This window comes from Phyllobates terribilis, unplaced genomic scaffold (genome assembly GCF_046119375.1).
Source record: "Phyllobates terribilis strain yellow unplaced genomic scaffold, ASM4611937v1 Scaffold_13__5_contigs__length_258822181, whole genome shotgun sequence".
In the NCBI taxonomy this organism is placed as follows: domain Eukaryota; kingdom Metazoa; phylum Chordata; class Amphibia; order Anura; family Dendrobatidae; genus Phyllobates; species Phyllobates terribilis.
The window spans coordinates 44,936,083-44,949,592 of record NW_027362773.1 but is presented as its reverse complement, the minus strand read 5'-3'; the positions used below and the strand labels follow the sequence as shown (position 1 = coordinate 44,949,592).

General features: G+C 42.5%; 1 protein-coding gene across 2 annotated transcripts in view; it reads left to right on the top strand.

Annotated features, from left to right (window-relative positions):
- KIF18A (kinesin family member 18A) overlaps positions 1 to 13,510 on the top strand; it is a 160,118-nt gene that overhangs the window by 29,462 nt on the left and 117,146 nt on the right. The window lies entirely within an intron of this gene.

Here is a 13,510-nt window from a genome sequence, read left to right as displayed (position 1 = left end):
ATACCCGAGCACTCGATGCAAACTCATGTAGTGAGCACGTGCACTTATGACTAATGACAACTTATTCAATATGACGACCTAATGTTATCAAATTCTGTGTCGTATCTCTAGGTTCAAAATGTTCATTATACCGCTTGATAAAATCCTGGAGGGGTGTAGTTTCCAAAATGGAGTCACTGGAGGGAGGGGGGGTTCACTATTTAGACACATCAGGGGCTCCCCAAACGCAACATGGCGTCCGCTAATTATTCAAGCAAATTTTACATTCAAAAAGTCAAATGGCGCTCCTTCCCTTCCGAACCCTGCCGTGCGCCCAAACAGTGGATTTCCCCCACATATGGGGTATCTGCTTACTCAGGAGAAATTGCACAACAAATTGCATGGTGCAATTTTTAATGTTACCCTTGTGAAAATGCAAAATTGGGGCTGAAAAAAACATTTTTGTTGGAAAAATGTGAAAATTTTATTTTTACGGCTCAATGTTATACACTTCTGTGAAGTAACTGAGGGTTCAAGGTGCTCACCACATATCTAGATAAGTTCCTTAAGGGGTCTAGTATCCAAAATGGTGGCACTTGTGGGGGGTTTCCACTGTTTAGGCACATCAGGGGCTCCCCAAACGCAACATGGTGTCCACTAATTATTCAAGCAAATTTTACATTCAAAAAGTGAAATGGCTCTCCTTCCCTTCCGAGCCCTGCCGTGCGCCCAAACAGTGTTTTTTCCTCACTTATGGGGTATCTGCGTGCTCAGGGGAAATTGCACAACAAATTTTGGGGTCCATTTTTTCCTATTACCCCTGCAAAAATAAAAAAATTTGGATCTAAAGTAACATTTTTGTGAAAAAAGTTAAATGTTCATTTTTTTCTTCAACATTCCAAAAATTCCTGTGAAGCACCAGAACGGTTAATAAACTTCTTGAATGTGGTTTTGAGCACCTTGAGGGGTGCAGTTTTTAGAATGGTGTCACTTTTGGGTATTTTCTGTCATAAAGGTTCCTCAAAGTCACGTCAAATGTGATGTGGTCTCAAAGAAAAAATGGTTTTGTAAATTTTGTTGTAAAAATGAGAAATCGCTGGTCAACGTTTAACCCTTATAGCTCCCTACAAAAAAAAAAATGTTGGTTCCAAAATTGTGCTGATGTGAAGTAGACATGTGGGAAATGTTATTTATTAACTAATTTGTGTAACATATCTCTGATTTAAGGTCGTAAAAATTAAAAATTTTGAAAATTGCAAAATTTTCTACATTTTTTGCCAAATTTCCGATTTTTTTTTTTTCCACAAATAAATGCAAGTGATATCGAAGACATTTTACCACTATCATGAAGTACAATATGTCACGAAAAAATAGTCTCAGAATCAGCGAGATCCGTTAAAGCATTCCAGAGTAATTACCTCATAAAGTGACAGTGGTCAGAATTTAAAAATTGGCCTGGTCATTAACCTGCAAATCACCCTCGGTGGGTAAAGGGGTTAATCCATGACGGCGTAGTGTGTTACTAACGGTAATGTTTGAAACTGTGGTCCCAGCTCTCTTCAGGTCATTGACCAGGTCCTCCCATTTAGTTCTGGGCTGATTCCTGACCGACCTCAGAATCATCCTTGCCCCACGAAGCGAGGTCTTGCATGGAGCCCCAAACCAAGGAAGATTGACAGTCATCTTGTGTTTCTTCCATTTTCTAATAATTGTGCCAACAGTTGTTGCCTTCTCACCAATCTGCTTGCCTATTGTCCTATCCCAGCCTTGTGTAGGTCTACAATTTTGTCCCTTGTGTCCTTAGACAGCTCTGTGGTCTTGGCCATGGTGGATAGGTTGGAGTGTGATTGACTAAATGTGTCTTTTATACAGGTAACGAGTTCAAACTGGTGCAATTAATACAGATAATGAGTGCAGAGTAGGAGGGCTTCTTAAAGAAAAACTAACAGGTCTGTGAGAGGCAGAATTCTTGCTGGTTGGTAGGTGATCAAATGCAATTTAATTAAGTATGAAATATGTAAAATCATACAATGTGATTTTTCTGGTTTTTATTTTTAGATTCTGTCTCACAGTTGAAGTGTACCTACGATAAAAATTACAGACCTCTCAATTCTTTGTACATGGGAAAATTTGCAAAATCACTGAAGCGCAATGGACGGCGCTCCTGCATGGTGTGCCTTTCTCCCTCCATGCAGGGACACCAGCTTACTCACTGCCTCGGCGTGCTCCCCGGCATGCTTCCTGTCCACTGCTGTTCCCGTCGCAGATTGTGGCGGTGCCTAGTGCACGCTCCCCTGCTCTTAAAGGGACAGAGCTGCAAATTGAGGGCATTTATTATAATCATGCGAAGAGGCATTTAGTATAATTAGTTCACCTACAAGTTGGCTCCCAGTCAAAGCTGGGAGACATCTTATAAAAAAGACTCCCTCGCCAAAGCAACAGCTTTCATTAGTATGTTGTCTCCCCTACTAGGGAGTTGTTAGGTCCCCTGGTCCCGATGTGGCCAGTGTCCTGAACCCGAATCCCTGGTCCCGGTGTGACCAGTATCTGGACGTTTCCCTATCTGAGTACCCCATGTATCCGGACTGCTACAACCTAATGCTGAAGTAGCCGTCTGAGTCTGTGTCAGCAACCGTTGTGCAGATATCCTGAACCTACTAGTCTGAACGGAGCCCGAGTAAACTTGCTGGCCATAGAGGAAAAATGCCCCCTCTGTGGTAACTCCTACACCCATCATACCTACAGGGACAGGCTTTGCTGTTAACGTTTTCTGGTGAACTACTTAGCAAATCCACAGGAGCCCAGCATGAGAAATGCTGCTTCATTAAGAAAAAAATCTAGATTTTTTTTGTTTACAACAGAAATAACATTTTATTTTTGCCAGCCCGTTAAACTGTATTTGTGATAGACACCCATTACGGTAATTGATTGCGAAATATTTTGGCAGGGCAGAGGTTAAACAGGTCTGGAAAATAAAGTCTGATCCTGTGCACACATCCATTAATCATTTTTCAGGATCTCCCTGATGAGTCCCTTTTAGGAGCAGAGATTTGCATTAGAAAGACCTGTTGGCCCCCACCACGGCTCCCGTGGGATGTGAGGGTGGTATTTGTCTGTGAGAGCCATCTATACCGCAGGCATGTCATCAGCGGCTGCCAGCAGCAGCCCACACAGCCGTCCTTTCAGCAGGTTCATTGCACTTTTGAATGGTGATATTTGGGGAAATCCCTTCCATACACAGATTTTCTTCCTCCTCATACCTTGTCATTAATATCAGCTGAAAATAATGTCACCGCCTACAGGGAAATATGGATTTCCCCTTCACACTTGTCAAAAACAACTAATATCAGTGGACAGTGGGATTTCATATAATAGATCTATTTACAGATGCATCTCCCTCATTCATGCATTATTGATGTGTTTCCTCCGTCCTTTGCCAAATGCTGGGCTTTGGTGATATATTTATGGAGACGGCATTTAAATGCAGCCCCACACCTGTAGGACGGCTTCTCCATCACAGCATTTCTTGTACAACAGTTATCATTCTTTTACATTGTCAGCCTTCTGGAGGTTGATATGCTAAATCATAGGATAAAGCCCTTCCATGTAGGGATTATGTAGCTATACAGACTATAATGGTTAGTCCTGGTCACTGCAGTAACTTTCTATTGTATGCACTTATTATTAAGCCTCCTTGTTCTGGCCATGGAGGAAACTGCAGTAGAATAAGCTAGTACAAGGCTGCTCTATGGACACTTTACAAACGTTATAAAGCGGCGGTAGAGTCAAAACTAAGTAAAAATACATAAAATATGATCAACCTTGTAAGCATGCCACAAGATCAGGGCTGGTAAATGCATATAACATTAACATTAGATTAATTTTCTAACAAAATCTAATACTACAACCTCTGGTCTGCTTCCATGCTTTTAAAATGAAGCATCCTCTTTTACTTCTATGCTGGAAACAAGATACTTTTTAAATTAAAAAATCTACTTGGCTTCTCTTTTGATAAGGTCCATTTACAGCCTATGTCACTGACCGATCTATGACAGATCATTCAGTGTGCATCTGAAGCCTGGCAACAACCGACAAGCATGTTGGTTATTTAACATCATGCTGTGTGAATGAACCCTCAGTCTGCAGGAAACAAAAGATTCATCTTCTGCCGATCAGGTCCATCTTATAGAATATTAGAGTTGGAAGGGACCTCCAGGGTCATCTTGTCCAACCCCCTGCTCAGTGCAGGATTCACTAAACAAGTGGTTCTCAACTCCAGTCCTCAAGACCCACCAACAGATTGTTTTCAGGATTTCCTTAGTATTGCACAGGTGATGGAATTATTACCTGTGTAATACTAATAAAATGCTGAAAACATGATCGGTGGGTCTTGAGGACTGGAGTTGAGAACCACTGCACTAAACCATCTCAGACACATGTCTGTCCAGCCTCTGTATGAAGCCTTCCATTGAAGGAGAAGCCACCACCTCTCTTGGCCGCCTATTCCACTCATTGATCACCCTCACAGTGATCAATGGAGGAAAAAAGTGCATCTTAGTCCAAATATACACTGCTCAAAAAAATAAAGGGAACACTCAAATAACACATCCTAGATCTGAATGAATGAAATATTCTCATTGAATACTTTGTTCTGTACAAAGTTGAATGTGCTGACCACAACATCATACAAAAATGATCAATAGAAATCAAATTTATTAACCAATGGAGGCCTGGATTTGGAGTCACCCCCAAAATTAAAGTGGAAAAACACACTACAGGCTGATCCAACTTTGATGTAATGTCCTTAAAACAAGTCAAAATGAGGCTCAGTATTGTGTGTGGCCTCCACATGCCTGTATGACCTCCCTACAACGCCTGGGCATGCTCCTGATGAGGTTGCGGATGGTCTCCTGTGGGATCTCCCAGACCTGGACTAAAGCATCCGCCAACTCCTGGACAGTCTTTGGTGCAACGTGACGTTGGTGGATGGAGCGAGACATGATGTCCCAGATGTGCTCCTTCGGATTCAGGTCTGGGGAACCGGCGGGCCAGTCCATAGCTTCAATGCCTACATCTTGCAGGAACTGCTGACACACTCCAGCCATATGAGGTCTGGCATTGTCCTGCATTAGGAGGAACCCAGGGTCAACCGCACCAGCATAAGGTCTCACAAGGGGTCTGAGGATCTCATCTCGTTACCTAACGGCAGTCAGGCTACCTCTGGCGAGCACATGGAGGGCTGTGCGGCCCTCCAAAGAAATGCCATCCCACACCATTACTGACCCACTGCCAAACCGGTCATGCTGAAGGATGTTGCTGGTAGCAGATCGCTCTCCATGGCATCTCCAGACTCTGTCACGTCGGTCACATGTGCTCAGTGTGAACCTGCTTTCATCTGTGAAGAGCACAGGGCGCCAGTGGCGACTTTGTCAATCCTGGTGTTCTGTAGCAAATGCCAAGCGTCCTGCACGGTGTTTGGCTGTGAGCACAACCCCTATCTGTGCACGTTGGGCCCTCTAGGAGTCCGTTTCTAACCGTTTGTGCAGACACATGCACATTTGTGGCCTGCTGGAGGTCATTTTGCAGGGCTCTGGCAGTGCTCCTCCTGTTCCTCCTTGCACAAAGGCGGAGGTAGCGGTCATGCTGCTGGGTTGTTGCCCTCCTACGGCCCCCTCAACGTCTCCTGGTGTACTGGCCTGTATCCTGGTAGCGCCTCCAGCCTCTGGACACTACGCTGACAGACACAGCAAACCTTCTCGCCACAGCTCGCATTGATGTGCCATCCTGGATGAGCTGCACTACCTGAGCAAATTCTCTTTGGATTGTAGAGTGCGTCTCATGCTACCACGAGTGAGAAAGCACAACCAACGTTCAAAAGTGACCAAAACATCAGTCAGAAAGCATTGGTACTGAGATGTGGTCTGTTGTCCCCACCTACATAACCACTCCTTTATTGAGTGGGTCTTGATAATTGCCAATAATTTCCATCTATTGTCTATTCCATTTGCACAATAGCATGTGAAATTGATTGTCAATCAGTGTTGCTTCCTAAGTGGACAGTTTGATTTCACAGAAGTTTGATTTACTTGGAGTTATATTCTGTTGTTTAAGTGTTCCCTTTATTTTTTTGAGACACACATTCTCATTTAAAGATTTTTCTGTATTTTCATGACTATGAAAATTGTACATTCACGCTGAAGGCATCAAAACTATGAATTAACACATGTGGAATTATATACTTAACAAAAAAGTGTGAAGTAACTGAAAATATGTCTTATATTCTAGGTTCTTTAAAGTAGCCACCTTTTGCTTTGATGACTGCTTTGCACACTCTTGGCATTCTCTTGATGAGCTTCAAGAGGTAGTCACCGGAAATGGTTTTTACTTCACAGGTGTGCCCTGTCAGGGTTAATAAGTGGGATTTCTTGCCTTATAAATGGGGTTGGGACCATCACTTGTGTTGTGCAGAAGTCTGGTGGATACACAGCTGATAGTCCTACTGAATAGACTGTTAGAATTTGTATTATGGCAAGAAAAAAGCAGCTAAGTAAAGAAAAACGAGTGGCCATCATTACTTTAAGAAATGAAGGCCAGTCAGTGCGAAAAATTGGCCAAACTTTGAAAGTGTCCCCAAGTGCAGTTGCAAAAACCTTCAAGTTCTGCAAAGAAACTGGCTCACATGAGGACCACCCCAGGAAAGGAAGACCAAGAGTCACCTCTGCTTCTGAGGATAAGTTTATCCGAGTCGCCAGCCTCAGAAATCGCAGGTTAACAGCAGCTCGGATTAGAGACCAGGTCAATGCCACACAGAGTTCTAACAGCAGACACATCTCTTCAACGACTGTTAAGAGGAGACTTTGTGCAACAGGCCTTCATAGTAAAATAGCTGCTAGGAAACCACTGCTAAGGACAGGCAACAAGCAGAAGAGACTTGTTTGGGCTACAGAACACAAGAAATGGACATTAGACCAGTGGAAATCTGTGCTTTGGTCTGATGAGTCCAAATTTGAGATCTTTTGGTTACAACCACCGTGTCTTTGTGCTACGCAGAAAAGGTGAACGGATGGACTCTACATGCCTGGTTCCCACCGTGACGCATGGAGGAGGAGGTGTGATGGTGTGGGGGTGCTTTGCTGGTGACACTGTTGGGGATTTATTCAAAATTGAAGGCATACTGAACCAGCATGGCTACCACAGCATCTTTCAGCGGCATGCTATTCCATCCGGTTTGCGTTTAGTTGGACCATCATTTATTTTTCAACAGGACAATGACCCCAAACACACCTCCAGGCTGTGTAAGGGCTATTTGACCAAGAAGGAGAGTGATGGGGTGCTGCGCCAGATGACCTGGCCTCCACAGTCACCAGACCTGAACCCAATCGAGATGGTTTGGGGTGAGCTGGACCGCAGAGTGAAGGCAAAAGGGCCAACAAGTGCTAAGCATCTCTGGGAACTCCTTCAAGATTGTTGGAAGACCATTTCGGGTGACTACCTCTTGAAGCTCATCAAGAGAATGCCAAGAGTGTGCAAAGCAGTCATCAAAGCAAAAGGTGGCTACTTTGAAGAACCTAGAATATAAGACATATTTTCAGTTCCTTCACACTTTTTTGTTAAGTATATAATTCCACATGTGTTAATTCATAGTTTTGATGCCTTCAGTGTGAATGTACAATTTCCATAGTATGTATGTATGTATGTATGTATGTTTTTCTTAATTTTTCCTTTTTAATTGTAATTTGAGCCTAATCAATCAAGGAAATAAGGGCTTCAAAGGGATTGTTTGTGACCTCTCCGACCCCCTGCACGCCCACGATCAGCTGGTATCTGCCTCAGCAGCAGCCAGCTGTAAGCAATGTACAATGCTTAGTGGCTGCTGCCATGCAGTCTGTCTTCCGTTCAAGTGATTGGGAGATGATTCCCCAATATAAAGGACCCAAACAATACATTTGAGGGGAGTCTGTCAGCACAAGATGAATGTCCAATCTAGGCACAACATCTATAGGGGACATAGCCCTAAAATGGTTGCTTCAGTGCTTTAATCTGTTGCTCTGTTTGCCTAAAATCCTCCTTTCTTCAGATATGTTAATGGGGTGCTCGGTGTGGCCAAGTTGTGAAGGGCACCTTCCCACCTACTTTTATACGTATTGGGCCCGATTCTTCAATGATTTTACAACCTAATAAGCATTGAAAAGTTTGACGCATCTCTAGGCTACGCTTACATTTTGCAACTTTTTGCCATTCTCCCAAAATTTTCACACCGCAAAGTAGGCAGAGCTGGGACTGGGCTTGGCAGCCTCCACTTGTGAAACTCATGACAAGTGACAGCATTCCTTACACCACACATCTTACTCCAGTTTCTGACTAGAGTAAGATTGGTGGCGAGACGCATGGCATTTTTCAGGTGCTACTGGGCAGTTTAAAGGCGCCCACTGTTGCCAATTAAGACAATCCTCATTTTACAGTTCGTTAAGGTGTAAGGTGCTCCAGTGAGGTAGTCGTGGGCGAGCTGTAGCCCCCTCTCGCTATGGCACCCTACAGACAATACGTGTCCTCCCTCTGAAGTGTGGCTGTGTATGTGGTGCTCTTCACTTACTTCAAGCCATCCGATCGTGGCTGTCTTCAGGCATTTCTCTTCTGGGACCAGGGCAGCAATAAATTCAGAGGACACAAGGTTCTTAACCAGAACTTGGACTTTACTTGAGGAAGAGGAATATGTACAATATTTACAGGCAGATATAATTGATAAGGCCCGACAGGTTATCGTCTCTCTCACAGGTGCTGGTAACTCCTTCAGCCCTGGTTCCCTCTTTAAATGAAGCATCTCTGTGACTCTAATCTCTGGCCCAAGAGACTCTTCTGCAATATCAACAGTGATCGGGATCCGATATCTCTCCCCCACTTCTTAGCCTGGAGTCCTATTTATCTTCCTCTGCTTCCTGCAGACTAGAAGTGCCCCGGGTCCTCACTACCTTTGATGAGTTTCTCCGGCCGGCTAACAGGACTCTTGCTCTTGCATAGGGAGACTTTCACACTGGTGATCCCACTGTCTGAGGGTATGGATCTCCCGTCTACCCTAGCAGCCACATATATTAGCTGCCCGTACAATTCACTGTCCTATCTCTTACTGAAGAATCACTTCCTGATTCTGGAAACTAAACAGAGATTTTCCTAATGTGCCCACCCTCAGTGAGCTGTCATCACACAGCATTAACTCTTCACTGTCTGTAACACTGCTAGCAGACTCAACCTGACATCTGCACCCAGGACAGTGGCATCTTGTGGCTGTTTACAGGTACTGCTGCCCTCAAGGAATTATGCCAGGAACAAGCTCTATATCACTCAAGGCTTGATCAGGGCACTAAGTTCCCCCTCTACTCTACTGACTGGACCATTAAAGCTAACCCCTTAGCTTGGTCTACCAACAGTTCAGAGAGGTCTGACTTCAGGAACACTTCGTTTAACTATCTCAGTGCCAAGGGAAGGCTACGCCCTTCCCCACTATTACAAAGGGACTGCTGGAAATGGCTGAACGGAGTAGTTAATCACGTCTGGCAATCCCAGCGAAAATGAATGGACTGGGCACAATGGACTTTCGAACACAGTATTAAAGAGTTTCGCCGACAGTGGGGAGTTCCAGTGATCGGACCCCAACACCTATTCATTTGAATTGGCGATCATTTTAAATGATCGCCAAATGTTCCCTTTTAGAGTACTTACTATATTACCAACGCTTTATTTGAAGTGTCCAGATGCTAATAAACTGGAGCGCAAAACTACGAAGTTTTGAAAAATGTCTCTGATATAGTTTCATTTTCTTTACTCTACTGGAAAAATTAAAGCTGTAATTGGACTGGTTTTTATGTGCAAAGCACGCTTTGGTTGAGCAGTTTCTATAAAATAGAACCATTGATTCCCTTCAAAGAAGACCTAAAAATAAACTTAAAGGGTTTTTCCACGAAGAGCAGTCGATTTTAATCAATAGATCTTGGAATGATAATTTCCACAATTGAATGTATTTAAATAAAATGCTCCTGTGCTGAGATAATCTTATAAATGTGCCCCTGTGTAATGTGTAATGGCTGTGTCTGACCGTACAGGAACATGGTCTGATCATACCACAGCTCCTGGGCAGAGGAGGCAGCAAAAGAGAGTATACAGATATTACAGCAGGAGATCGCAGCTGATTCTTTCTGTGAGGTAAATCATTTCCCTCCCTGTTTTTGAACAATGTTTTACTTCAAAGAATCATGTGTGATCCCCTGTTGTAATGTGTCTATACTCTCTTTTGGTGTCCAAGGAAATTCATGCTGTGTAATAGAATCTGATCTCCAAACAAGTTCCACTTTTACCCGTCCACAGTCCACACCACAACAATTATCAGGGTTGGAGTTTACTGAAGTGTTATTGTGATTGAATATGAGATGCTCTTTTATGTATCTTTTGGTTAGTAAAGGTTGTAGCTATGTCATTGGTGCTTCATTTGCCATTATCCTTCGAGTGGTGGAATAAGCACAAGACCTGTAGTTTCTTAGTGTTTAACCACTTCGCGCCAGAGCCTGTTTTTGCCTTCGTGACCGGGCCAATTTTTTCAATTCTGACCACTGTCACTTTATGAAGTAATTACTCTGGAATGCTTCAACGGATTCCCCTGATTCTCAGACTGTTTTTTCGTAACATATTGTACTTCATGATAGGGGTAAAATTTCTTCGATATCACTTGCGTTTATTTGTGAAAAAAATGGAAATTTGGCAAAAATTTTGAAAATGTTGCAATTTTCAAACTTTGAAGTTTCATGCCCTTAAATCAGAGAGATGTGTCACACAAAATAGTCAATAAATAACATTTCCCACATGTCTACTTTACATCAGCACAATTTTGGAACCCAATTTTTTTTTTGTTAGGAAGCTATAAGGGTTAAAAGTTGACCAGCGATTTCTCATTTTTCCAACAAAATTTACAAAAACATTTTTTTAGGGACTACATCTTATTTGAAGTGACTTTGAGGAGCCTTTATGACAGAAAATGCCCAAAATTGACACCATTCTAAAAACTACATCCATCAAGGTGCTCAAAACCACATTCAAGAAGTTTATTAACCCTTCAGGTGTTTCACAGGAATTTTTGGAATGTGGAAGAAAACAATGAACATTTAACTTTTTTTCACAAAAATGTTACTTTAGACCCAATTTTTTTATTTTCACAAGGGTAGCAGGAAAAAATGGAATACACAATTTGTAGTGCAATTTCTCATGAGCGCGCTGATGCCCCATATGTGAGGGAAAACCACTGTTTGGGCGCAGGGTTCGGAAGGGAAGGAGCGCCATTAGACTTTTTGAATGTAAAATTTGTTTGAATAATTAGCAGACGCCATGTTGCGTTTGGAGAGCCCCTGATGTGCCTAAACAGTGGAAACCCCCCACAAGTGACACCATTTTGGAAACTAGACCCCTTAGGGAACTTATCTAGATGTGTGGTGAGCACCTTGAACCCCAAGGTGCTTCACAGAAGTTTATAATATTGAGCTGTAAAAATAAAATTTTCACATTTTTCCCACAAAACCGTTTTTCATCCCTTAATTTTGCATTATCATAAGGGTAATAGGAGAAATTGCTCCATGAAATTTGTTGTGCAATTTCTCCTGAGTATGCCGATACCCCATATGTGGGGGAAAACCACTGCTTTGGTGTACGGCAGGGTTCGGAAGAGAAAGGAGCGCTTTGTTGGCTGGGATAGGCAGCAGACACCATGTCACATTTGAAGAGTCGCAGACTTGCCGAAAAAGCAGAAGCCCCCACAAGTGACCCCATTTTGTAAACTACACCTCTCAAGGAATTCATCTAGGGAAGTAGTGAGTATTTTTAAATTTTTACATTTATACCATTGGGCAGTGAAAAAAACATAATTATATTTTTACCACAAAAAAATGTTATACCCTCAGATTTTACATTTTCACACAGGGCCATGGGTTAAAATGGTGCCGAAATGTGTCACACAATTTCTTCTAAAAGTGGCAATACCCCATGTGTGGCTGTATCGTACTGCTTAGCCATACGGCGAGATCTGGGGGGGATGGAGTGCTATTTGACAATTGGAGAACAAATTATTGTAGAATAGGCATTTGGATTTGGGAGCACAAAATTTTCTGAATTTCTTTTGGGGGGCAAGGGCCATTTCGCTTTTCCAGAGCCTTTCTGCTACCAGTAACTTGGAATATTTTTAACAGATGACAGACCTGAGTGGGGACTAGCTTTTTTTGAGATATAGTGATAACCTCAGCACACCAAATGATATAAAAGGTACTTTTATTAGCAGTCCACAGTAAAGCGTTTTTTCTTACTACTAGCTTTTTTTGAGGACTGAGTTGAAGCTTTTATTGGGAACATTTTACGTAACATTTATCCGGCGCTCTAGGCTGAGCACTTGCATTGGGGTTTCCATCTAAATTTCCAAGCGATGTAATTCAGATGAAACCCCTGCGGGATCCATTCATTGTAATGAGGCAGCAGAGTTACTCTGGACTCCGTCTGGCCTCTGTTTAGTGGTGTCCTTTTTTTCAGAAGTGCACAAAACTGTGGCCAACCGCACTTTTATGCACGCCTAAAAAAACTGACACTGTGGGATCACAAGCCAGATGGCATCCACAGTGGCCTATATCTGCCTCATCACAGGGAATCTTCCGTCATGGGTTCCGTCTGAATCACGTATTTCAGAGATTTACACGGAAACTCTGGTGTATGCGCTCAGCGCAGAGCGCAGGATAAATGTGAGCAGAGCCTTACTGCGATCTTTGGGAGACATAATAAACAAATCAGTAGCAGGTGAAGAATTGGTTTTATTTATTTTTTACGCCATTCCTCGTGCGGTATAAGTGATGAGATTACTTTATTCTTCGGGTCGGTGCGATTACAGAGATACCAGATTCATATCGGGTTTTTATGATTGACAGCTGTCACACACTATGAGACGCTTTTTTTTTGCATCACCATATTTTCAGAGCTATAATTTTTCCATATTTCGGCCGACAGAGTCATGTGCGGGCTTGTTTTTTGCGGTACGTGACATTTTTTGATCGCTTTCTATTCCGTTTTTTGGGAGGTAAAATTAACAAAAACCAACAATTCAGGAATTGTTTTTTGAGGTTTTTTTTTATGCCGTTCTGCGTGTGGTAAACGTGATAAGGCAGCGTTATTCTTCGGGTCAGTACGTTTACAGCGATACTACACTCACTGTATATTTTTTTTATGTTTTGGCGCTTTTACACAATAAAACAATTTTATAGAAAACATTTTTTTTTTGCATTGCTTTATTCTGAGCGCTATAACTTTTTTATTTTTCGGCTGATGGAGCTGTATGGCGGCTTTTTTTTTGCGGAACAAGATGATGTATTCAGCAGTACCATTTTTATTTCCATTTTGCTTTTTGATCGCATTTTTTTCCACTTTTTGTTTGGCGATATGATGAAAAAGCATAGTTTTTTGCTCCGTTTTTTATTTATTTTTATTACGGTGTGAACAGAAGGAGTTAATTAGT